The sequence below is a fragment of the Petaurus breviceps genome, unplaced genomic scaffold (assembly GCF_028583685.1).
Source record: "Petaurus breviceps papuanus isolate PSGF00001 unplaced genomic scaffold, PetGlider_PUasm1.0 37, whole genome shotgun sequence".
Lineage (NCBI taxonomy): Eukaryota > Metazoa > Chordata > Mammalia > Diprotodontia > Petauridae > Petaurus > Petaurus breviceps.
The window spans coordinates 67,808,727-67,832,412 of record NW_027186296.1 but is presented as its reverse complement, the minus strand read 5'-3'; the positions used below and the strand labels follow the sequence as shown (position 1 = coordinate 67,832,412).

Below are 23,686 nucleotides of genomic sequence, written 5' to 3'. Positions count from 1 at the left end.
AAAGAAAGAAAAGAAGGAAGGAGAGGGGGAAGGAAGGAAGGAAGGAAGGAAGGAAGGAGAGGAGAGGAGAGGAGGAAGAAAGAGAGAGAAAAGAAGAGAAAAGAAAACTTACATTAATAGAGTCATCTAGTTCACAAATCATAAGAGAAAACAGTACCACTCTACTACTCAGAACTGATTCTCCCAAAATTGTAGTATTGTATTTAGTTTGAGAGCAATAGAATCCCTAGCTGTGGTAACAAGACACAAAAGATAAAAATCATTTAAGTCAACTCTAATATTGAACCTGGGCCATGTATTATAATATGTATCATTATGTAAATGACTCTCAGATCTATATATGTTACCCTAATCACCCCCTCTGAACTCCATTGCTGCATCACCAATTGTCTATTATACATTGCTATCTAAATGTCCCAATAGCATCTCACACACAATGTCTAAAACAGAATACTGATTTTCCTCAGTAAATCCACTTTCCTTCCAAACTTAGCTATTTCTGTTGAGGGCATCACCATCCTCACAGATGTTCAAATTCACAGCCTAATAATTGTTATTTTTTAAAATCTCCCTCACCCTTCCATAACAAATCATTTGCTAATTCTGTGCCATAATCTCATTGACATCCTTCTCCTTTTTTCCATACAGCAAAACCACTCTACAAGGTTCAGTCTCTGGTCACCAGTGGCCTAAATTATTTAGATAGTTTCCAAATTAGATTTTCTTCTTCTTCTTTATTCTATCTGTAATCCATCCTCCCTATAGTTGACTAATGAATATTACAAAAATACAAACCATATTACTCCCTGTAGCAGCAAGCACCCCAAGAGTGCTCAGGGTGGCTGCCCATACAGGTTCTTGGATCTGCTTTGTTAAAGGAAAGCAACTCAAAATGGGTTAACAAGCTTACTTTAATCAGTCAAATATGTATCGTTTGCCTAGTTCAGGGGAAAAAGGTCAGCACCCTGAACTTCGGAATAGACAGAATTATCAAGACAAAAACAGATCAAGTAGACAGATTTCCAAACTGTCCAACCATTACATCCATATCAAACAATATCAGGGTTTCAAGGCTTCCCAGAATCCATATCAAATCACAGAACACTTCTCAAAGTGAGCCCCAAAACAAAGCTACACATCAGGGCTTACATAGCCTTCTCCTGGCTCAGAGAATGTAACAACCTTTTGGACCCACTGGCCAATCAAAAAGTATCTACTGAAAAACAAGCCTCCCACCCCAGGCTCCAGGTGCACTTTAGCCTAGGGGCAGGGAAGATCTTTAAAATTTACATTCCCATTACACTCCCTTGTTTTAAAATCTTGAATAGCTCCCAATTACCATTTGAATAGAACACCAAGTCCTCAGGCTAGTATTTAAAGCCCTTTCTCTTCAGTCAGGCTCTTGCATACCTTTCCAGACTCATTCCATTAATGGAGTCTATGTTCTAGTCAGACTGGCCTACTCTCTGTTCCCTGATTCCAACACTTGATTCACCACCTTCAAATCTATGAATAGTGGAATAGTTTATGACCAAAGAAGCAATAAAAAGAATCACAGAAGATAAAATGGATGAGTTTAGTTCTATAGTTCTATAAAATTTCAAATATTTCATATAAACAAAACTAATAAAGCTAAAATTTGAAAGGAAACTGGGATAAAGTCTTTACAGCAAGTTTATCTGATATCAGATATTTTCTGATATAGGTCTCTTTTTAGATAGGTAAAGGTCCAATTCAATTTTATAAGAACATAAGCCATTCCCCAATAGATAAATGGTCAAAGGACATGAACAGACAGTTTTCAAAGGAAGAAATCAAAGCTATCAACCACCTAAAGAAAAGAAATACCCCAAATTACTAATAATTAGGGAAATGCAACTTAAAGAAACTTTGAGGTTCTACCTCACAACGACCAGATTGGCAACAATGATAATAGAAAAAAATTTAAAAAGTTATAAGGGCTGTTAGAAAATAGGTACACTAATGCATTGTTCATGGATCTGTGAATTAGTGCAACCATTCTTGATAATAACTGAGAATTGTGCCCCCCAAATCACTAAAATGTGCATACACTTTGAGTCAGCAATAGCACTACTAGACCTACAACCTAAGAAATAAAAAAAAGGATGGAAAGGATCCTGGTACACAAAAATATTTATAACAGCTTTTTCCATAGTAACACCAAACTGGAAACTAAGGATGTGCCTATCTATTAGGGAATTACTAAAGAAATTATGACATTTGAATGTAATAAAATAGTATTATGCCTTAAGTAATAATAAAATAAAAGGACCTATATGTACAAAAATATTTATAGCAGCTCTTTACTGGTGGCAAAGAATTGGAAATTGAGGGGAAGCCCAACAGTTGAAAATGGCTGAACAAGTTGCATTATGTGATTGTAATGGAATACTATTGTGTTATAAGAAAGGATGAGCAAGATGCTCTCAGAAAATCCTGGAAAGATCTAAATGATCTTTCATCGTGAACCAGGAGAATGTTGTATACAGTAATAGCAATATCATAAAATGATCAAATGTGAATATCTTACCTATTCTCAACTCTGAAGACAACTCTGAAGAATTTATGATGAAAAATGCTACCCATCCCAAGAGAAAGAATTGATGGAATCTACCTACAGATCAAAATATACTTTTTAAAACTTAATTTTCTTGGGGTTTTACTTTTTGGTCTATATTTTCTTTTATAATATGACTAATAAGGAAATGTGTTTTGCGTGACTACAAATTTGCTTGCCTTCTCAGTGATGGGGTTTGGGGAGGGAGGGAAAGAATTGGGAACTCAAAATTTTAAAAACAAATGGTGAAAATTGTTTTTACATGTAATTGGGGAAAATAATATACTAAATAAAAAAGAAACTTTAAAAAAAGACATAATGAAATGGACAGTTTCAGAAAAAACTGAGAAGATCTCTATGAACTGATACAAAGTAAAATGAGAACTAGGAAAATATTTATACAATGATCACATTATAAAGAAAAATAACTTTGAAAATTGTTAGAATATTGATCAATGCAATTAAAATCATGAGTCCAGAGGACTACAAAAGAAACATACATCCTTCCAAAGAAGTAATAAACTTAAAACCAAAATGAAACACGTTTTCAGAGACAGAGAGAGAGAGAGAGAGAGAGAGAGGGAGAGAGAGAGAGAGAGAGAGAGAGAGAGAGAGAGATAGGAGAGAGAGAGAGAACCAAATTGAGTCAGGAAGATCTAGATTGAAGTCCAGCCCTTCATACGTTGGATACTGGTTATGTGACCCTAGTCAAGTTGCTTAAACTCTTAATGCTCCTAGAAGACTCTAAGGATTTAAGTTCCAGAGTAGTTATCAATCAGCACTAGTTGAAAGAGCTTCTTCACTGGGCATTCTCTATAACAATGAAATCACAGATCTAAATCAAAAGAAACAAGAGTAGATGAGCAACATATTCCAGATGTTCAGGTCATAAGGCACAAAGGAAAAATGCAAACCCCCTCCAGGGAGTTAATATTCTAAACCAAATAAGCATCTATCTACCTAACTATCTCTCTATATAATTTGGGAAACTTATTTGTGATAAAAAAGGGGAGACTGGATAGACGAAGCAGCCCTCCTATAAATCACAATTTATGACCACTATAAGTTGCTCTGGAGAGAGAAAATAAAAGTTGTTGATCTATCTGTCATACAGTCTCAACACGACAATATAAGAAAATCAGACTATTTGGGGGAGGGGTGCAGTAAGGTTGGTCAGTCTGATGTTTATTTACTGATATTTTACTCATTGAGCATTTATGAAATATATATCACAGCATCAAAAATGACCCTCATTGGGATTGAGTCAATCAAATTTATTACATTTTAAATCTCAAGTAAGTGAGTGCCTCTTTTCATAGATTTTCCCCCCATCATCTCATCTTCTTATTCTTTTAGGAATGCTAATCCACAGGGAACTCTCCCTCCAAGTCTTTCTGGCAGAAATGACTACTCTATTGGAATTTGAAAGAGCTAAGTGCTGGGAAGGAGGTCAAGAGGGGAAGCGGAAGGAAATAAGTATTCATATAGCACTTACTATATGTAAGGCACTGTGCTAACCAATTTTTTTTACAAATATTATCTCATCTGATCCTTACAAAAACTCTGTGAAGGAGATGCTATTATTATCCTATTCCATAGCTGAAGAAACTGAGGCAGTCAATGGTTAAGTTAACTTGCCCAGGATCACACAGCTAGTAAGTGCCTGAGGATGGATTTGAACTCAGGTCTTCTTGACTCTGAACACTATCTACTACATCAATAGTTGCCTATGAAAGAAAGTTCTTTCAATCTGATAGTTTGACAGGGAATAGGAGGCCATATCTCTGGGAGCATCCATAAGTCTCTGCAGAGTTATGTGTGCTTCTAGGAAGTATAAGATTTGGCTGAATCTTAAAGGGACAGAGGTGGTTTTCCTCTTGCCCTGGAGAAATTTCAATGGAGCTGGGATATGTTCTAGGACATGGTAATGACTGAAGAGGCTCAGCTCATGCTGTGTGGTTCAATAAAAAAGGGCTGATACATACAAGGAATGGCTGGCATTGAGACACCAGCATGAGCCCCATTGCAGCTGCTTCTATCTAACATAGTCAATGGGGCAGTTGCAGCCCAAGGGAAAGGAATGTCTGAAACAGAATGATTTTTACAGAACTTTTCCTTCTGGGAGAACTGACAACAGATGTTGAAATGCCTTGTCACTCATCTTCACTGCACCTCACCCCACCACCTTCCCACTCTAGGAAAACAGATGTTAAAAACAAAGTTTTCCTATTCTTTAATGTGTGTTTTTTAATCTCCATTTAATTAATATTGAATAACAGCACAGATGAAGTGATTGATCATAATAGCTTTTGGTTTACATGCCTCATTATTTGTGAGTAGGAAGCTACAAAAGATACAGGGACAGAGGCTGGTTGCAGTACACAGATGAGAGAGAAAGAGAGCATGGATACTCTCAGTGGTAGTTGTAGGAGTCATCCTGACTGAGGGCTCTAGAACTAAATCTTCAAGAAAAATATTGATAAACTTCCCATAGCTGGATCAAGAAAGCATGAATCCAGTTTTCTGCATCCAAACCATAAACTCAAAATAGCAGTAACTATTTTATAAACTGCACTGTCAAATTGGGTCATGTTCCTACTCTACACATGCAATAAAAAGAGAGAGAGAGAGAGTAAAAAGAAAAAAGGAAACACGATCATAGAATCTCAGGGTTGGACAGGACCTCAGAGATTGTCCAGTTCAATCTTCTATGGACATACTCATTTAGCAATAGTCCATCAGAATAACCCAGACTAGGTCAGTCTACATCTCTTCTCATGTAGACTGTTGTAAAGCTCTTAATGTGGAATGGCTAGGTAATGCAGTGAATAAAGCACCTGCCTTGGAGTCAGGAGGACCTGAGTTCAAATTCAGCCTCAGACACTTAACACTTACTATCAGTGTGACCTTGGGCAAGTCACTTAACCCCAATTACCCTCCAAAAAGCAAACAAAAAACAAACAAAAACTTATTTCCTGCTCTGTCCCTTCCCTAATCTATCCTGTACATGGTGGTCAAGTAATTTTATCTCACTAATTTATAGAACTTTCTCTCACTCCATTTCTCAAAACTTTCGATTATATCCCTAGTTCCAAAGAATAAATTATAAGCTTTTGTTTCTGGCCTTTTAAGGCTACCATAATCTTGCTCAAACTTACCTTTCCATTGTTTTTTCTTATTACTTATCCTTAAACATTCTATATTCCAGGTACATTCTATGGTTCATCTTGCACTCTTCCATATCTGGGCTTTTGACAGTAAAGAAGAAGAATGTGATGTCAGAAAATAAACAGCAGCTTCTTATGCCCATCTTTAGGCCAGGTCAAAAGATTCTCATGTGCTTTCATCTTTCAGTGTCTTTCTGGGTTTTTATTTATATTCATAGATTATAATTAGTCTTCATTGGGACACTGGAGGACAAACTTTCATTTTACTGATATGAAAATTGAACTCAAAGACATTAAGCAACTTGTCCAAAGTCATAATGCTTTTCACAGTGGAGCTGGGACTTGAACTCAGGACTCTTAATCTAGTCTCCCTTCATTCTACCATATTATCTCTTCTATCTTGCTATATTTTGTACTTCTTTTCCAGTTGTTTCAGTCTACCAATGCTTTCTTTGTGGACTTCCAGATATTTTTCCTTATACCTTAAGTTCTGGGAAGTGTTAATTTTATCAATCAATGAATATGTTTACTAAGGCTTTATGTGCCTTGAAATTGAACTAACTACTCTATTCAAGTATCTAAATAATTTACCTGCACAGACATTTTGACACTTGTAGAAAAACAACAAAGCAAAAAAGTAGTTGGTAATTCCAGAAACCTGTATTGTAATGCTGGCTCTGTCACTGACTGGCTGTGCAATTTGGGTGGAAGTCATATATCACTTCTCTGGGCCTGAGTTTCTTTATAAGCAAAGTGAAAAAAGTTGGTCTAGATAATCTCTAAAGTTTTGTTGTTTTTCTTTATCTTTAGCCTTGGATGCCTCTATCATGGAATTAGAAAATCTTATACTTAGACATGTCACATACATTTCTGAGGTATTTCAGAAATCATCTGGTCCAGGTCTGGAAAAGGCTCCCCTTAGATCACTTAGTACATTCTGGGCACTGTGCTAAGTATTGGATATACAAATGCAAATACAAGCAAAGAGAAAACCCCTTCCCTCTAGGAATTTATATACTAATGGACAGAGACAACATATAACATGGGGTGAAAAGTGAGGGAGGGAGGAGATCCAGAGGCAGAAGGAAAAAGAGGAAAGTACCATATGGGGTATTATTTAGATATTAGCCCAAGTTTTTGTCATTGGCAAGTTTGACAAGCATGCAATTAGTTGATTGAGAGGCAGCATGGCACTGTGGATAGAGAATTTGCCTCTGAGTCATGCAAACAGGGTCTTGATTTCTGTCTCTCACATATATATTCTGTGTGACTCTGGGCATGTCATTTAACCTCTTTGAGACTCAGCTAGAAAATAAAATAAAATATAAAAGAATGTTGATGTTTGATGAGATGCCCTTTATTGTCTCCTCCCTATCCAAATTTATGATTCTATGCCTCCATCCAAATCACTAACAAAAATATCAGACAATACAGTACCAGGGACAGATACCTGGGATATTCAAATAGAGACCTCCTTTTATAACTGACATCCAATCACTAATGATTACTCTTTGAGTTTGGACATTTAACTGTTTCTCATTTCACTTAACTGCATTAGGTAGTAGTATGTATCTCTCCTTGTACACAAAGAAAACATAAGACTTTTTTTCAAAAATTTTGCTGAAAGTTAGGTAAAATATGTCTATAAGTATCCTACTAAAGTCCAATAACCATCAAAATGAAAATCAGCCAATATGAGCAATTTGTCATGAAGTCATGGGACCACCACTTTCCTTTATGAATGTTCACAGGCTATCCTTGAATATGCAAAGTGTAAAATCAATTTGAATACTCTTTTTTAAAAAAGACCCTACTAACTTTAAATAGGTCCACATTTCATTATCTTTAAAGCTCTATAAATAGGGGTAAAATCTTATGAGACTCAACTATTTAAAGAATTACAGATAATGCCTAATAGATCATAGAAAAACACTTTAAGGTATATGCTGGTATTATCAACAACCAGCTCTCTGCAGAACATACTTTCCTTTCAACCCGTATCATTAACATTTTTTCCAACACTTTCTTAAGTCTATACAAGCAACACAACCATAAATCAAGTCCTGATTTGTAACATTTGCTGATTTCCAAGATGTTAATATTCACCCTGACAATTTAACACTTATATTTCCTGAATGTACCCCTGCTTTCAACCCATAAAGTTTCTATGGTAATGGATTCCTCCTAAGGAAGGGGTAGTTGGTGCCTAGAGACCTTCTAAGGAAAGGGTGGTCAGTGCCTAGAGAACTTCCAAGGAAGGGATGGTCAGTGCCCTGGATATCAAGGTTAATTAAGGATGATAGATTTAGCTCCAGAAGGAACCTTAATTCCATAGTGCTTTATGGCTTACAAAATACTTTCCTCACAGCAACGCTGCACTGTGGATAGTACAAGTATTACCTCTATTTTACAAATTATAAAACTGTGTATCAGAGAGGTAAAGTGGTTTGCCCAAAGACTTGCAGCTAGTAAATAAAGACAAAACTTCAATTCCAGTCTCCCAACCTGAAGCCCTGTGTTCCTTCCACAGAACTATATTACCTCTTAGAAACAGGCTCCAAAATATTGTTTGAATTTTTTCTTCATTAGGCATTTGTAGTCTGGTGGGAGACACAGTGAATCAGAATCAGGTAATTTTGTTCTCAGTCACAAGAGAGCAATCCCTACTCTACCTATTTTATATTATTGGTACAAATAGAATTATGGCCAGGATCTCCTCTGATTAACCTAAGCTGAGACGTTTTAGGAAACTGCATGAACTATTTCTGGACCATTTAAAGGATTTGAAATATCTCTTTCTATCTCTTTTAGGTGTCACAGTGGATAGAACCCTGGACCTGGAGTCAGAAGGACTTGAAATCAAATCTGACCTCAGACACTTGCTAGCTGTGTGATCCTGAGCAAGTCACTTAACCTCTGTTTGCCTCAATTTCCCCAACTATATAATGAGGACAATAATAGCACCTACCTTGCAAAGTTATTGTGAGGATCAAACAAGACAATATCTGTAAAGGATTTAGTATAGCATATAGTACTATATAAATATTTATTCCTTTTCTTTCTTTCCTAAAATATATACTCAGTAGCCCAAAATAATTAAAGTAGCTCCCCCAATTGCAAATTCACTCAATTCAGCAAGCATTTATTTATTAAGCATCACAAAGCCCAGTGCTAGGCTGCGGGAGAGAGAGGAAGTGGATGTGAGATATCGTCCCTGACTTTATGGAATCTACAATCTAGCAGGAAGATGTAATATATACACTAATAATTATAATATAGAATAATTTGGGGCAAGTATGTAAGAGAAGTGTAAACAAAATGCTATGTGAAGTCTGAGGGGAGAAGAAGAAAATGTCTAATGCAAAGCAAAGGAAGCAAGACCGAAAGAACAAAATGACCACAATAATATGAAAGAAAATCATAATAAAAGACACCAAAATTGAGCCGGATGCAATGACTTCACATAACTGATGGTGAAATATACAGTCCTCCTCTTGGCAGAGAGGTAGGTGACTATAGGTGCGGAATGAAGCCTCCGTTGTTAGACATGGCCGATATGTTGCTTTGTTTTGCTTGACTCCATAGAATTTGTTTGTTACAAAACAGAAATCTAGGAGAACATAATTGTGAAGTGTCAACGGTGGTTTTTTATGTAGCTATAAAGCATTTGTTTTTTAAAAGATAAATAACTTAAAAGAATGAAGCTCATTATATGTGAAAGTGCTTACTAATCTTTGAACACCAAGTTTTTATAAATTCAAGAGAATCCTATAATCATTTTTATTCTCTCTAGCAAAAAAAAAAAATTACCTGGGGCCAAATTCCTTTCATTTGTTGTAAAATTCTGGGAGAGTTTCTGCAGACCTAAGATTTATGGTCATCATTATTGTTAGCCCTACACTGACAGAGAGCCTTCCCTGCAAGGAGCTCATGTATTACGGGGCTAAATGAGAATTTGACCTCTGGATCCCTGAGTAATAAACACTCCTGCTGATATGATCAATGCTGCTGGTGCAAAAGAATTTTTTTTTAATGACAATATAATGAGGCTGTGTAGTCCTATGGAGTCTTTAAGTTTGAGATAGCAAAAGGAGGTCCTACTGGCTAGCAAAATGCTGCAGAAAGGCTAAAGCACAGTGCTTACCAATGAGGCAAAACAGACACATAATATGATTTTAGGTTTCTAATAGAGTATTATAAACAGGGGCAGCTAGGTTGCTCAGTGGATAGACCACTGGCCCTGGAGTCAGAAGGACTTGAGTTCAAATCTAGCCTCAGACACTTAACACTTACTAGCTGTGTGACCTTGGGCAAATCACTTAACCCTGACTGCCTTGCAAAAAATAAGAGAAAGTGTTGCAAACAGAATCAAAGACTAAAGTTGTTTTTGTTGCAGTTGTTGACCCTGGAAAAGTCACTTTACCCTGTTTGCCTCAGTTTCCTCATCTGTAAAATGAGCTGAAAAAGAAAATGGCAAACCACTCCAGTGTCTTTGTCAAGAAAATCCCAAATGAGGCCACAAAGAGTAAGATATACAATTGAATGACAACATTCATTAAGCCCTTGCTACATGCCAGGCATTGTACTAAATTCTGGGAATACAACTACAAGCAGAAATAAGGAGTCACTGCTTTCAAGCACATTACATTCAAATGAGGGAAGATAAGATATAAAATGAAGTTGAAAATTGGGGGTGCAGGCAGGAGTGGAGGAGGGGGGACAAAGTACAAGTGCAGGGGCATGGTGGAGAAAGTAAGGTGTGGAGCCTGGAAAGGAAGAAAGGAAGAAAATGAGAGTCTCAGACCAGATGATTTCTATGTTTCTCTTTGCACATCTTTTATCTTTATTTTTAATAGCTAATATTTATATAGTACTATAATGTTTGCAAAGCACTGAACATATTTTATCTCATCTGATCCTCACACAGACCCTGTGAAGTTGGTGCCATTAATAACCTCATTTTACAATGGAGGAAACTGAGGCAGACAGAAGTTAAGTGACTTGAGCAAGGTCACACAGGTAGTAGGCTCTGAGACAGAATTTGAACTCAGGTCATTCTCACTCCAAGTCCAGTACTCTTTTTTATTCACTATACCAATTAGCTGTGTGACCCTGGGCAAGTCACTTGACCTTGTTTGCCTCAGTTCCTCATCTGGAAAATAAGCTAGAGAAGGAAATGGCAGATCACTCTAGTACTTTTACCAAGAAAACTCAAATTCGGTCACAAAGAATGGAACATGACTAAAAACAACTGAAAATTACCTTGGATAGCCAAGAGGTAAATGACAAGTCAGGTAATCCAAAGTTCTCAAGATCCCTAGTTCACCACTTTCCCTCTTCATTCTTTCTTGATGCATATTCAACAAAGCCTGCCTCACTGCCTCTTAGAAATCTTATGGAAGGGAAAAAGAATGACTAGCTAATCAACATTTCAGTTCCATTCCAGTTCTGAGTTAGTAAGATACTGTCCTTTATGTAGACATTTTATTTGCTGAAAGAGCAAAGAAAAAAAGAAATTTGTGTGAGAAGTACGGAGAAATGTGGGTGCTTGTTTTTCCTTCATTCTCAAAGAAGACCATGACATCAGGGAGGTGATGCCATGACTTGCAAGTGAATTGAATTTAAGAGAAAAGCAGTTTGAGAAGAAAAACAGATCATTCTGAGGATTCCTCAGAGAGTGTGGGACTAATGGTAAAGACAACTGATGGAAACTGTTTCCCAGCACCTATGTAAAATATGGATGTGTTTAAGACTTGGAAGTTAATTGCTGAGATACTCTGAAACAGAGAATTGTTTGTGGAATAGGGCGAAAGCCTATCAAATCATACTGACTAAAATCTGGATTTATGGTTTCTTAGTCTAAATAGAGGTGGGCTCCCACACATGAGGAGTGGGAGAGTCAGTGAGAAGGCAGGAAATTGAGATGCCAATGAAAGAAGTCACTTACAGAACCTGAGACAGCAGAATATAGAACACAAAATACTGAAACTGATAAAGCTGAGACCTGCTGAACACAGATAATTGGAGACACACAGTCTCTGCAGTTGATGAGGGGAAATGATCTGATTGGAGGATGGTCTGATGTTTGAGCTGACTGGAGAAAGCTGAATCCTCTGCTGTTTTAAGAGTTGGCTAGGGTAAGCTGCCTTATTCCTTAGGGTCATTTACAGGATGAGAGAAGGGGATTTCCTTAGATGTTTACCTGTATTGCTCTTTCCTGTCTTCTATGTCTCTAGAAGGAGAAAGCCCTCAAAGCCACCTTGCAGACATAAATAGCTTTGTAGATCCTAGACTTAAGGGAACTACTTTTTTGATGATAGAGTACATTGTCACCTCAGCATTCAGCCAAGGTTGTAGATCCAGGAAGTTCCAGGCTTACAGCTGCCATTTGTTAAGAGACCATAGTGCTGCTTCAGTGGTCCAAGGAGTGCAGAGAAATGTTTCCAGTCAGCAGGAGAGCAGAGGCCTAGAAGAGAAGGAGTCCCACCTAGGAGGCAACACAGAATACAGACTATTCCTGAAAGAGGGAAAGGGAATTTAGATAATGTCAGCTATGTGCTAGGCACTGTACCAAGCAGTTTTACAAGTATCTCATTTGATCCTAACAACGACCCTGGGAGGTAGTTGCCATTATTATCTCCATTTTACAGTAAAGGAAACTGAGGCAAACAGTGGTTAAGTGACTTGTCAGGACCACACAACTAGCTAGTGTCTGTGGCTGCATTTGAACTCAGGTCTTCCTGACTCCAAACCTAGATCTCTATCCACAGTGCCACCAGCTAGTTTATAAAACAGACAAAAAATATCATGGTCTTCAGTTCATAGTTGTGAATTGCCCCATTACCTACTCAATGTGTCTCATTGCTAGCTTTCTCTAAATTTGTCTCCACTCTCCCTCACATGCATTAGTAGGAAAATGTGATGCAGTTTTATGGATGGGCTGTTACATTATGATTATTATCATGTTTGCCTTTTTATTTTCTAAATTCTTCATGTCTTTCATTCTTTCATTTTTTTGTATTAAAACAAACTGACAAAAGAAAATTCATATTAATTGATGCAGTGAATGATGTCATCTAGGCTGTTATATTGGAAATGGAGAGCACTCAGGTAGGATGATGGAGCCAGCTCCATCCAAGGAAAGGAGAGCCTTGAGAGAGAGGTCAGCACCACACCCTGTACTATAAGTCTACATTTGATGACCATTGAACATTCATTTAAGTACATGTTAATATCTTCACATAAGAAGATTTTATTTAAAAGTTTTGTTTTAATGTATCAAAGTCAGCATAAGGTATTAGAAAGAACAACAGAGCAGAAATAAGGACACCTTGCTTAACAAATCCCATCCCAGTCAGCCACCTGTTCAGGACCTTGACTTATGACATGCCATGGATGTCCAACTTCTCCTCACCTGAGCCAGAATGTCCCACAGAGGGGTCTCTAGAATCCATGTCCCACTCCCTGGAGAAGTCAATTCATTCACTAATCCCTATTCTGGGGATGATGAAATTGAAATTTGATATTTTTTTGGTCTTTTTGGAGGGAGGCAAAGCAAGGCAATTGGGGTTAAGTGACTTGCCCAAGGTCACACAGCTATTACGTATTAAGTGTCTGAGACCAGATTTGAACTCAGGTCCTTCTGACTCTGGTGCTCTATTCACTGCACCACCTAGCTGCCCTGAAATTTGATTTTTAATTCTATTTTGCTAAGACTTAAGCTAGAATTAATATTTCCCTTCATTGCAAGTTCTACTCAGATAACCTCAGGTCACTTGTCTCTCAATTCTCATCTTGTTGCCTCCATTCTTGCATAGGTATACCTCATTTCATTGCATGTTGTTTTATTGCACTTTGAAGACATTGTGCTTTTTACCAATTGAAGGCTGTGGCAACCTTGCATCAGGCAATTAAGTCTATTGGCACCATTTTTCCAATAGCATGTGTTCACATAGTATCTCTGTATTACATTTGGATAATTCTCACAATATTTCCAACTTTTTCTTGATTATTATATCTGTTATGGTAGAATGTGATCAGTGATCTTTGATGTTACTATTGTAACTGTTTTGAGACCCACAAATCATGCTTGTAGAAGACAGCAAACTTATCAATAAATGTTGGTTGTGTGCCATTTTGTCTCTCTCCCTCTCCTCAGATCTCCCTATTCCCTGAGATACAACAATATTAAAATTAGGTCAGATAATAACCCTACAGTGGTCTCTAACTATATGTATGAAAAGAAGAGTCAATCAATGTGGCAAACTTTATTGTATTATTTTAAGAAATTGCCACAGTCACCCAGTCCTTCAACAACCATCACCCTGATCAGTCAGTAGCCATCAACATTGAGTCAAGACCCTCCACCAGCAAAACAATTATGATTCAATGAAAGTTCAGATGATGTTTAGCATTTTTTAGCAATAAAGTATTTTTTTTTTTGCTTTTTGGAAGGCAATTGGAGTTAAGTGACTTACTCAAGGTCACACAGCTAGTAATTGTGTCATGTCTAAGGCTTGATTTGAAATAAAGTATTTTTTTTAAATAAGGTATAGACCCAATAGGGTGGAGCCAAGATGGCCAAGTAGAAAAAGGACTTCCACATGCCTCCCACTTCCACCTCCTCCAATTCATGTAAAAAATGACTCTAAAAAAATTTGGAGCTACAGAACCCACAAAATAACAGAGAGAAACTAACCTGAAGAAAGCCTGGCAGACCGGGAAGGAACCAGCCCAGAACTCTGGGAGCCAACCGCAGCCCCTCATGAGCCAGAAGTTTTAACCACAGGGTAGTCACAACCAGCCACTGGCTTGAGGGACTTCAGATCATCAGCAACTGTGGTGGTTTCCAGAATTAATAACCCAGAGATGCCAAAGACAAAGTGAGAGTTCAGTGTAGACTTTGCGGGAACAGGGAGTTCAGGAGTGTGGTCTGGCCTTAGCCCCCAGGGTGAGAAGTGGCTGAGGCTCTGCAGCAGTGCAGCCACCACCACGTGGCTGCTTCAGAGCTCCTGGCTTGCAGATTGTAGGGGGACCAAGTGACCAGTCTAAGGGTAATCATTCTTGCTTTAACCTCCTTAGATCTGGATCACTCTCTAGGGTGGAGGTCCTGGGGTGTGGGACCAGTGTGCCAGAGCAAGTGGAGGCTTCAGAGAGGGCACCTAACTGATAGCTACAGCAGCTGAGAAAACCCCGGCAATTTGGGACAAAGCTTCCCTTTCTGGTAGCAGAGTTCTACTGTGGCAAAAAGCTCAAAGGTCAAGCAACTGAGTGGCAACATGAGCAAGCAAAGTAAGCTCAGCAATCCAACTTTACACCCCTATTTTGGGGAAAAAAAGGATCAAAGCATGAAACAGGAGGAAGATGGCAAAGTCAAAACTCCTGCACCAGAAGCTTCCTAGAAAAATACAAGCTGGTTACAGGTCATAGAGGACCTTAAGAAGGATTTTGAAAACCAAATAAAAGAAGTGGAGTAAAAACTGGGAAGAGAAATGAGAAAGATGCAAGAAAATTATGAAATGAGAGTCAACAACCTGACTGAAGAACATAAAACCTTAAAAAATAGACTAACTCAAATGGCAAAAGAGGCTCAGAAAGGCAATGAGGAGAAGAATAACTTGAAAAGCTAAATTTTCCAGATGGAAAAAGAATCCCAAAAGCTCACTGAAGAGAATCATTCTTTTAAATTAGATTGCAGCAAATGGAAGCTAGTAACTTTATGAGAAATCAAGATACTATTAAACACATCCAAACAAATGAAAGAATAGAAGGCAATGTGAAATATCTCATTGGGAAAAACGCTGACCTGGAAAATAAATCCAGGAGAGATCAATTAAAAATTATTGGACTACCTGAAAGCCATGATCAAAAAAAGAACCTAGAAATCATCCTTCAAGAAATTCTCAAGGAAAATTGCCCTGATGTTTTAGAACCAAAAGGCAAAATAGAGGTTGAAAGCACTGATCACCTCCTGAAAAAGATCCCAAAAAGAAAACTCCTAGGAATATTATAGCCAGGTTCTGGAGTTCCAGGATCAAGGAGAGAATATTATAAGCAGACAGGAAGAAACAATTTGAATATTGTGGAAACACAATCAGGATAACACATGATCTGGCAGCTTCTACACAGAGGGATTGAAGGGCTTGGAATATGATATTGCAGAGGTTAAAGGAGCTGGGAATAAAACCAAAAATCACCTACCCAGAAAAACTATCATGTTTCAGGGGAAAAAATGGTCATTCAATGGAATAGAGGACTTTAAAGCATTCTTGATGAAAAAACCAGAGTTGAATAGAAAATTTGACATTCAGATACAAGAAGCAAGAGAAGCATGAGAAGGTAAAGAGGGAAAAGGAATCATAAGGAACTTATCAAAGTTGAACTATTTACATTCCTACATATAAAAATGATCATTGTAACTTATGAAATTTTTTTCAGTATGACACTAGTTGAAGGGAATAGAAATGTATTATTTTTAGTTTACATCATTCATTTCCACAAGAATTTGAGTTATAAATTTTCTACCCATTTTCCTCTACCCACCATATATATATATATATATATATATATATATATGTGTGTGTGTGTGTGTGTGTGTGTGTCTGTGTGTGTGTGTCTGTGTATACATACATATATATGTCTATATAGGAGGGTATATGGCATATGAATACATAGGTGAGTGTGTATATATATGTGTACAGGTATAGATAGACAGAGGACACAGGACCAATTGAATAGGAAGGGATAATACTTAAAAAGTGAAATTGAGGGGTGAGAAAGGAATATAATGAGAGGAAATGAGGAGTGACAGAATAGGGTAAATCATCCCATATAGAAGAGGCAAGGGAAAACTGTTACAATAGAGGGGAAGAACAGGAAGGCAAAAGGGAATGAGTTAACCTTACTCTCATGGCTTAGGGAGGGAATGACGTACACACTACATAGGGTATCTCAGCCTACAGGAGAATAGGTGGGAAGGGGATGAAAGGGAGGATGATGGAAGGGAGGGCAAGTTGCAGGGGAGGGAAGTTGGAAGCACCCACTTTTGAAAATGGACAGGATCAGGGGCGGCCAGGTGGCTCAGCGAGTAAGAGCACCGGCTCCAGTGTTGGGACGACCTGGAGATCGAATCCTGGGCTCAGACACTCGGCACCACACCCAGAAATAACTGGCTGTGTAACCTTGAGCAAGTTACTTAACCCCGATTGCTTAAAAAAAAAATGGACAGGATCAAAACAGAGAATAGAACAAGTGGGGGGGGATAGGATGGAGGGAAATATAGTCAGTCTTTTACAATATATCCACTATGGAAATGTTTTGTATAGCTACACATGTACCACCTATATTGAATTGCTTATCTTCCCAGTAAGGGTGGGTGACAAGGGAGGAAGGGAAATAATCTGGGATTCAAAGTTTTAAAATCAAATGTTTAAAAATGTATTATTATTATTTTACATGCAACTGGGAAATAAGATATACAGGTACTGGGGCACAGAGATTCACTATGCCCTACTGGAAAATCAGAGGAGGAATGGGGGAGAATATAGGAGAGAGCAGATTGGGGGAGAGGGTATTCAGTGGGATTGCTGTTTTGGTGTGATTGGTAAGGGGAAATGGGTAGAAAATTTGTAATTCACATTATTGTGAAAAAGAATGATGTAAACTAAAAATAAACAAAATTTAACCAAAAAATAAACTTAAATGCATTGTCTTTTTAGATATAATACTAACACACAATTAATGTACTACAGTAAAGTATAAACATAGCTTTTATTTGCATGGGGAAACCAAAAATTTCCTGTAACTTACTTTATTGTGATATTCACTTTATGGTCTGAAATGCACCAGCAATATCTCCAAGGTATGCTTGTATAGAAACTTGTATGTCTACCTTTGTAACTTCACCCACACCCCAGATAAACTTGCCTAAAGGTCAATCTCCTGGATTTTAAACTGTTTTAGTAACTCCAGGGCTTGCAGACTAATCACCTAAGATGAAACTTATCCCACCTCCTCATTGAAATGTCTACCAATCAGGATTGTCTTGTGACCTGAATCCACTCTTCAAAAGGAGTGGCCCATGCCAGTCAGCCCCAAACCACCCAGATTCACCTCACTCCCATTCCTAAAATGTTTTCTCATTGAGGATCTTCAAATCTAAATAACAACAATCAACTGGCAAAACAAATTACTATTTATTATATTAGTAGAAATTAGGGCTACTTGGGGGGGGTGAGATTTTTCAAAAAACAAATAACTTCTGACATATGGCTAGACAAGGGGAAAAAATCTTCCAGTAGAGGGAAACTGAGTCCAAATGCCTGATTTCTTTTTTTCTGTATAAACCTACTGACTTTTAATTGGGGGTTGAGGAGGTTTTCCCTTCCAACACAGAAAAGGAGCCAAGATGGAGGAGCAGAAACACAAACTTGGTGTGGGCTCCCCTCCAATCACTTCCAATACATGTAAAAAAATTACTAAACAACTTTAGAGCTACAGTACCCACAAAGAGACAAAGAGAAACAAAGCTCCCTCTGAAAGAAGCCTGGCAGGCTGATGGGAAAGATCTATCGCACCAGGCTGGGAATTGAGCAGAACCCCGTGTGAGGATTCCTGGCCCCAAGGTAGACCCGACTAGCCAGGCCCAGAGCAGACTTCAGGAGAGAGAATCACCAGCAGCTGTGGCAGTTTCTAAAATTATCAGCCCATAAAGGGAAAAAAGAAAGTAAAAGGTCAGTGTAGAACTTTGTGGGAACAGGGGGGACCAAGAGCAGGGTCTGGCCCCTGCCCCTGAGGCAAGAAGCAGCAGAGACATGGCGGTTCAGTCGCCATTGCCTGGCTATCTCAGCAGCGACTGGTTTGCAGATTGCAGGGGGACCAAGTAACCATTCAGAGGGTAATTGCTCTTGCTTTAACCTTTTTGGATCTGGATTGTGGTCTTGGGTGGTCGTCCTGGGGCCTGTGAACAGTGAGCCAGAGCTTGTGGTGTCTATAGAGAGAGTGCCCAACTAATAGCTCCAGGGACTGTGAAAACCCCAGCAATTTGGGACAAAGCTCTCTCCATTCTGGAAGCAGAGTTCTACTGTGGCAAAGTGCTCAAAAGCCAAGTAATTGACTGGCAAGATGGGCAAGCCCAGCAAATGTAATCAAACCATAGATTCCTTTTGGGGGGTCAAAAAGTATAAAGGCATGGAGCAGGAGGAAGACAGTGAAGTCAGAACTCCTGTATCAAAAACATCCAAGAAAAATATGAACAGATTACAGGCCATGGAGGAGCTCAAGAAGGATTTTTAAAATTAAGTAAGAGAAGTGGAGGAAAAATTGGGAAGAAAAATGAGAATGATGCAAGAAAATCATGAAAAGTGAATCAACAGCCTGCTAAAGGAGACCCAAAAATACACTGAAGAAAATAACACCTTAAAAAATAGACTAGGGGGCAGGTAGGAAGAACAGTGAATAGAGCACTAGCTCTGGAGTCAGGAGGACCTTAGTTCAAATCCAACCTCAGACACTTAACACTTTACTAGCTGTATGACCTTGGGCAAGTCACTTAACGTCAATTTCCCTGCTTTCCCCCTTCAAAAAAATAAATAAGTAAGAAATAGACTAACTCAAATGGCAAAAGAGGCTCAAAAAGCCAGTGAGGAGAAGAATGCCCTAAAAAGCTAAATTTGCCAGATGGAAAAGGAATTTCAAAAACTCACTGAAGAGAATAACTCCTTCAAAATAAGATTGGAGCAATTGGAAGCTAATGACTTTATGAGAAATAAAAATACTATAAAACAGATCCAAACAAATGAAAAAATAGAAGGCAATGTGAAATATCTCATTGGAAAAACCACTGACTTGGAAAATTGATCCAGGAGATCATTTAAAAATTATTGGTCTACCTGAAAGCCATGATTGAAAAAAGAGCCTAGACACCATCTTGCAAGAAATTATCCAGCAAAATTGCCCTTATATTCTAGAACCAGAGGGTAAAATAGAAATTGAAAGAATTCACTGATCACCTCTTTAAAAAGATCCTGGGATGGCCAGGTGGTGCAGTGAGTAAGAGCGCTGGCCCCAGAGTTGGGAGACCCAGGATCAGTTCCAGCCTCAAATATTTAACATCCACACAAAATAACTGGCAGTGTAAACTTGAGCAAGTTACTTAACCCCAATTGCTTTAAAAAAAAGATCCCAAAAAGAAAACTCCTAGGAATATTATAGCCAAATTCCAGAGTTCCCAGGTCAAGGAGAAAATACTGCAAGCAGTCAGGAAGAAACAATTTTAGTGTTGTGGAAACACAATCAGGATAACACAAGACCTAGCAGCTTCTACATTAAGGGATCGAAGGGCTTGGAATATGATACAAAAAAGGAGCTAAGACTAAAAGCAAAACTGAGTGTAATGCTACAGGAGAAAATATGGTCATCCAATGAAATAGATGATCAGAAAATTTGACTTTCAAATAAAAGAATCAAGAGAAGCATGAGAAGGTAAACTGGAAAAAAGAAATCATAAGGAACTTATTAAAGTTGGACTATTTACATTCCTACATGGAAAAATGATAATTGTAACTCATAAGACTGTTCTCAGTACAAGGAGATTTGAAGGGAATATATCTGTGTGTGTGAATGTATACATACATATATATGTATGTAGAGGAGTGTGTATGTGTATATAAATATATATATGTGTGTGGGCATATGTATGTTCATGTACACATTGACAGAAGGCACAGGATAAATTGAATATGAAGGGAAGATATCTAAAAAATAAAATTAAGAGGTGAAAGAGGAATTTATTGGGAGAAGGAGAAAGGAGGAGATAGATTAGGGTAAATTATCTCATATAAAAGAGGCAAGAGAAAACTGTTACAATGGAGGAGAAGAACAGGAAGGTGAAAGGGAATGGAACAACCTTATTCTCATTGAATTTGGCTTAAGGAGGGAATACCATACACACTCAATTGGGTATCTTACCCTACAGGAAAATAGGGGGGTAGGGGATAGGAGGAGGGATGATAGAAGGGAGAGCAGATTGGGGGAGAGGGTAATTAGAAGCAAAGATTTTGAAAAGGGATAGGGTCAAAGTAGAAAATGGAATAAGTGGGGGTGGGATAGCATGGAGGGAAATATAGTTGGTCTTTCACAATATGACAACTATGGAAATGATTCGGGTAACTGCACATGTACAGCCTATATTGAACTACTCATCTTCCCAATTGGATGAGGAGGGAGGAAGGGAAATAATCTGGAACTTGAAGTTTTATAAACAAATGTTTTAAAAAATTGCTTTTTACATGCAACTGGGAAATAAGAAGTACAGGCACTGGGGTATAGAGGTCCATCTTGCCCTGCTAGAAAGTTAGGGGGTGTTGGGGAGGATATAGGGGAGAATGGATTGGGGGGAAGGGTATTCAGTGGGCTTGCTATTTTGGGGTGGGGGTAGGGGAAAGATAGGGGGAAAAATTGTAACTCAAAATCTTGTGGAAATGAATGTTGAGAACTAAAAACAAATAAATTTTAAAAAATGTTAAAGTATGTTGACAAATTAGACACTTGGTGACAAAAGGGAGGGAAGTATTATCAAAATTCCTATTTGGAGAATAACTCCTAGAAAAAAATCTCAGTTTCTCCTAGATGGATCTGACAAATCCATAATTTAAGTATTGTTTTCATTTGCTTATTTATTTTAGGAGTGGAAGTTTTGCTTTTGTTTTTAAATTTGCTTAGAACTTAAGAGGTAGCTAAGGTAATAAACATGAAAATTGTTCAGAAATGTCAAGGTCATTTATTCATCCACATCTCACTGTATTTTGCTAAAGTGAAGTGCCCCCCAAAAGGAACTCAGTTGTAGCACATGAGAAGAAAACATGTCTTGGACATTTTTGCATCCTAGAGCAGTGCATTGCATTCAGAATGGTTCTTTGGGTTTCCATTCAAATCTTTTTTCAGATTAAAAAATAAAACTGAAAGCAGAAACAAAGGAAATCATTTAGAAGTAGACTAGGGTAATTAAAGCAATTCAAGACACTTGTTTTCACCCAACCCAAATAATATAAAGTTATGTAAAGAACTAGGTCAACTGAAAGAGGCAGACAAATGTTAGCTATCATCATCATCATCACCATCATCATTAGGCAATTAAGATGTTGGTGGACCAAATTAAGGAAAATAATAAATATTTAATTACATAAAGTAATGGAATAATAAGCTATGAAATATGGGAAGCATCATGGTGTGCTAGAGTCAGCATTGGATTCAAAGGCAAAAGATCCGAGCTTAAGTCCTAACTCTTGCTGTTATAAGAAAAGCTAGGTGACTTATCCCACATCACTTATCTGTTCTGCTGAGTTTAAGTTCATCTCCAGGAAACATCTTCCTGGAAACTGCTTCGACTTTGGTGCTCATACTTCATCAGTCCCCTCACTTGCTGTGCAAATCACACAGCTTTTCTGAGTCTTAGGGTTAATGAACTGCTCTCTTGTGCTCTCTTTCTCTTGTTCTCTCTCTCTCTCTCTCTCTCTCTCTCTCTCTCTCTCTCTCTGTCTCTCTCTCTCTCTGTCTCTCTCTCTCTCTGTCTCTCTGTCTCTCTCTCTCTGTCTCTCTCTGTCTCTCTCTCTCATGGATTAGATTATTGAGATAATGAAGGTATAATCCCTTTGTAAATTGTCAAGCAACATATAGACATAAGTTATCTTCATTGTGTCTATTATTTCATTTCAGGGGGGGGGGAAATAGGGAAATATCATCATCAGCCACAATTGTCTGATGGAGAAAGCTCTTTGGCCTGAAATTTAGGATCATTGGCATAAATTTGGAAAGAACATTACAGGTCATTCTGCCATATTAGATTTGAGGAGCCCAAGGAAGATGAATGACTTGTTTAAGGTCACACAGGAAGGTTATAAAGCACCAAATGTGGGATCTGAACCCAGTTCCTCTGACTCCAGAGTTTATGTGCTTTTAATCATATTTAATCTTCCAGTTTGTTTCACAAGAATTTATTATATAGTTTGTGACTGTATTAGTTATGTGTACTGTGAGACTTAAGACTGAGACTTAGCTGTCTCATCCATAAAAGCTTTTACTCATCATTGGTTAGTTGTTTTTGGAAATGGTTTCGTAACAGAGAAAGATGAAAAATAGTTTCTCACCCTAACTGATTTTCTATTTTCCCAAACATCCCTCATATCACCTCTCCTATGAAAGAAAATTAAGAATTTTTGTATACACACATAAAAAGTTATACAATCACTAGGAGAGCTCTGTTTTGCAGTATGATTTTGTATAGGTCTGATATCATAAAGAACAAAGGCCAAATCAACTGGGATTCTTTATTAAAAGTTTGAGCTTTGTGGCCCCTTGCCAAAGCACTCTTTGGCTTTATTGTTATTTGGTAGCTTCCTATTCAGCAGTTTAAGATACAATTTCAGCCCTCTCTTTGTGTTGCCTTGTGATTAAAAGAGGAAAGGAAGGTGAACTAGACATCTTTTTTTTTTTTAAATCAGGCTTCTTTAAGAAAAACATAGGGGGCGGCTAGGTGGAGCAGTGAATAGAGCACCAAACCTGGAGTCAGGAGGACTTGAGTTCAAATTTATCCTCAGACACAACTCAAAACACAAAACAAGTGTGACCTTGGGCAAGTCAACCCCAATTGCCCTGCCTTCCCCCCTCCAAAACAAAACAAAACAAAAATAGGAAAGGAAATTAGTGTAAAGCTCTAGTGCCCCTAGGAGAATGACCATTGGCAAAACTGATTTACAGATTAAGACCTGCAATGTTTCTCCTGTTATAACTCTCAAGGTACAAAGGCTTCAGAAAGCCTGGCCTCTTCAAAAAGTGCCAGGTGATATTTTCTTAGCTGGACCCAGAGTGAAGCACTGAGTAATAATAATCTGTAATGAAAGGAAGGAAGGAAGGAAGGAAGGAAGGAAGGAAGGAAGGAAGGAAG

General features: G+C 38.0%; 1 protein-coding gene across 1 annotated transcript in view; it reads right to left on the bottom strand.

Annotated features, from left to right (window-relative positions):
* Positions 1 to 21,500: 21,500 nt before the first annotated feature.
* The window catches only part of TMED3 (transmembrane p24 trafficking protein 3), an 8,816-nt gene continuing 6,630 nt past the window's right edge, over positions 21,501 to 23,686 (bottom strand). Inside the window, exon 3 of the mRNA XM_069098667.1 lies at positions 21,501 to 23,686. This exon is cut by the window's right edge and continues 1,247 nt beyond it. The gene's annotated coding sequence lies outside the window, so the exon portion shown is untranslated.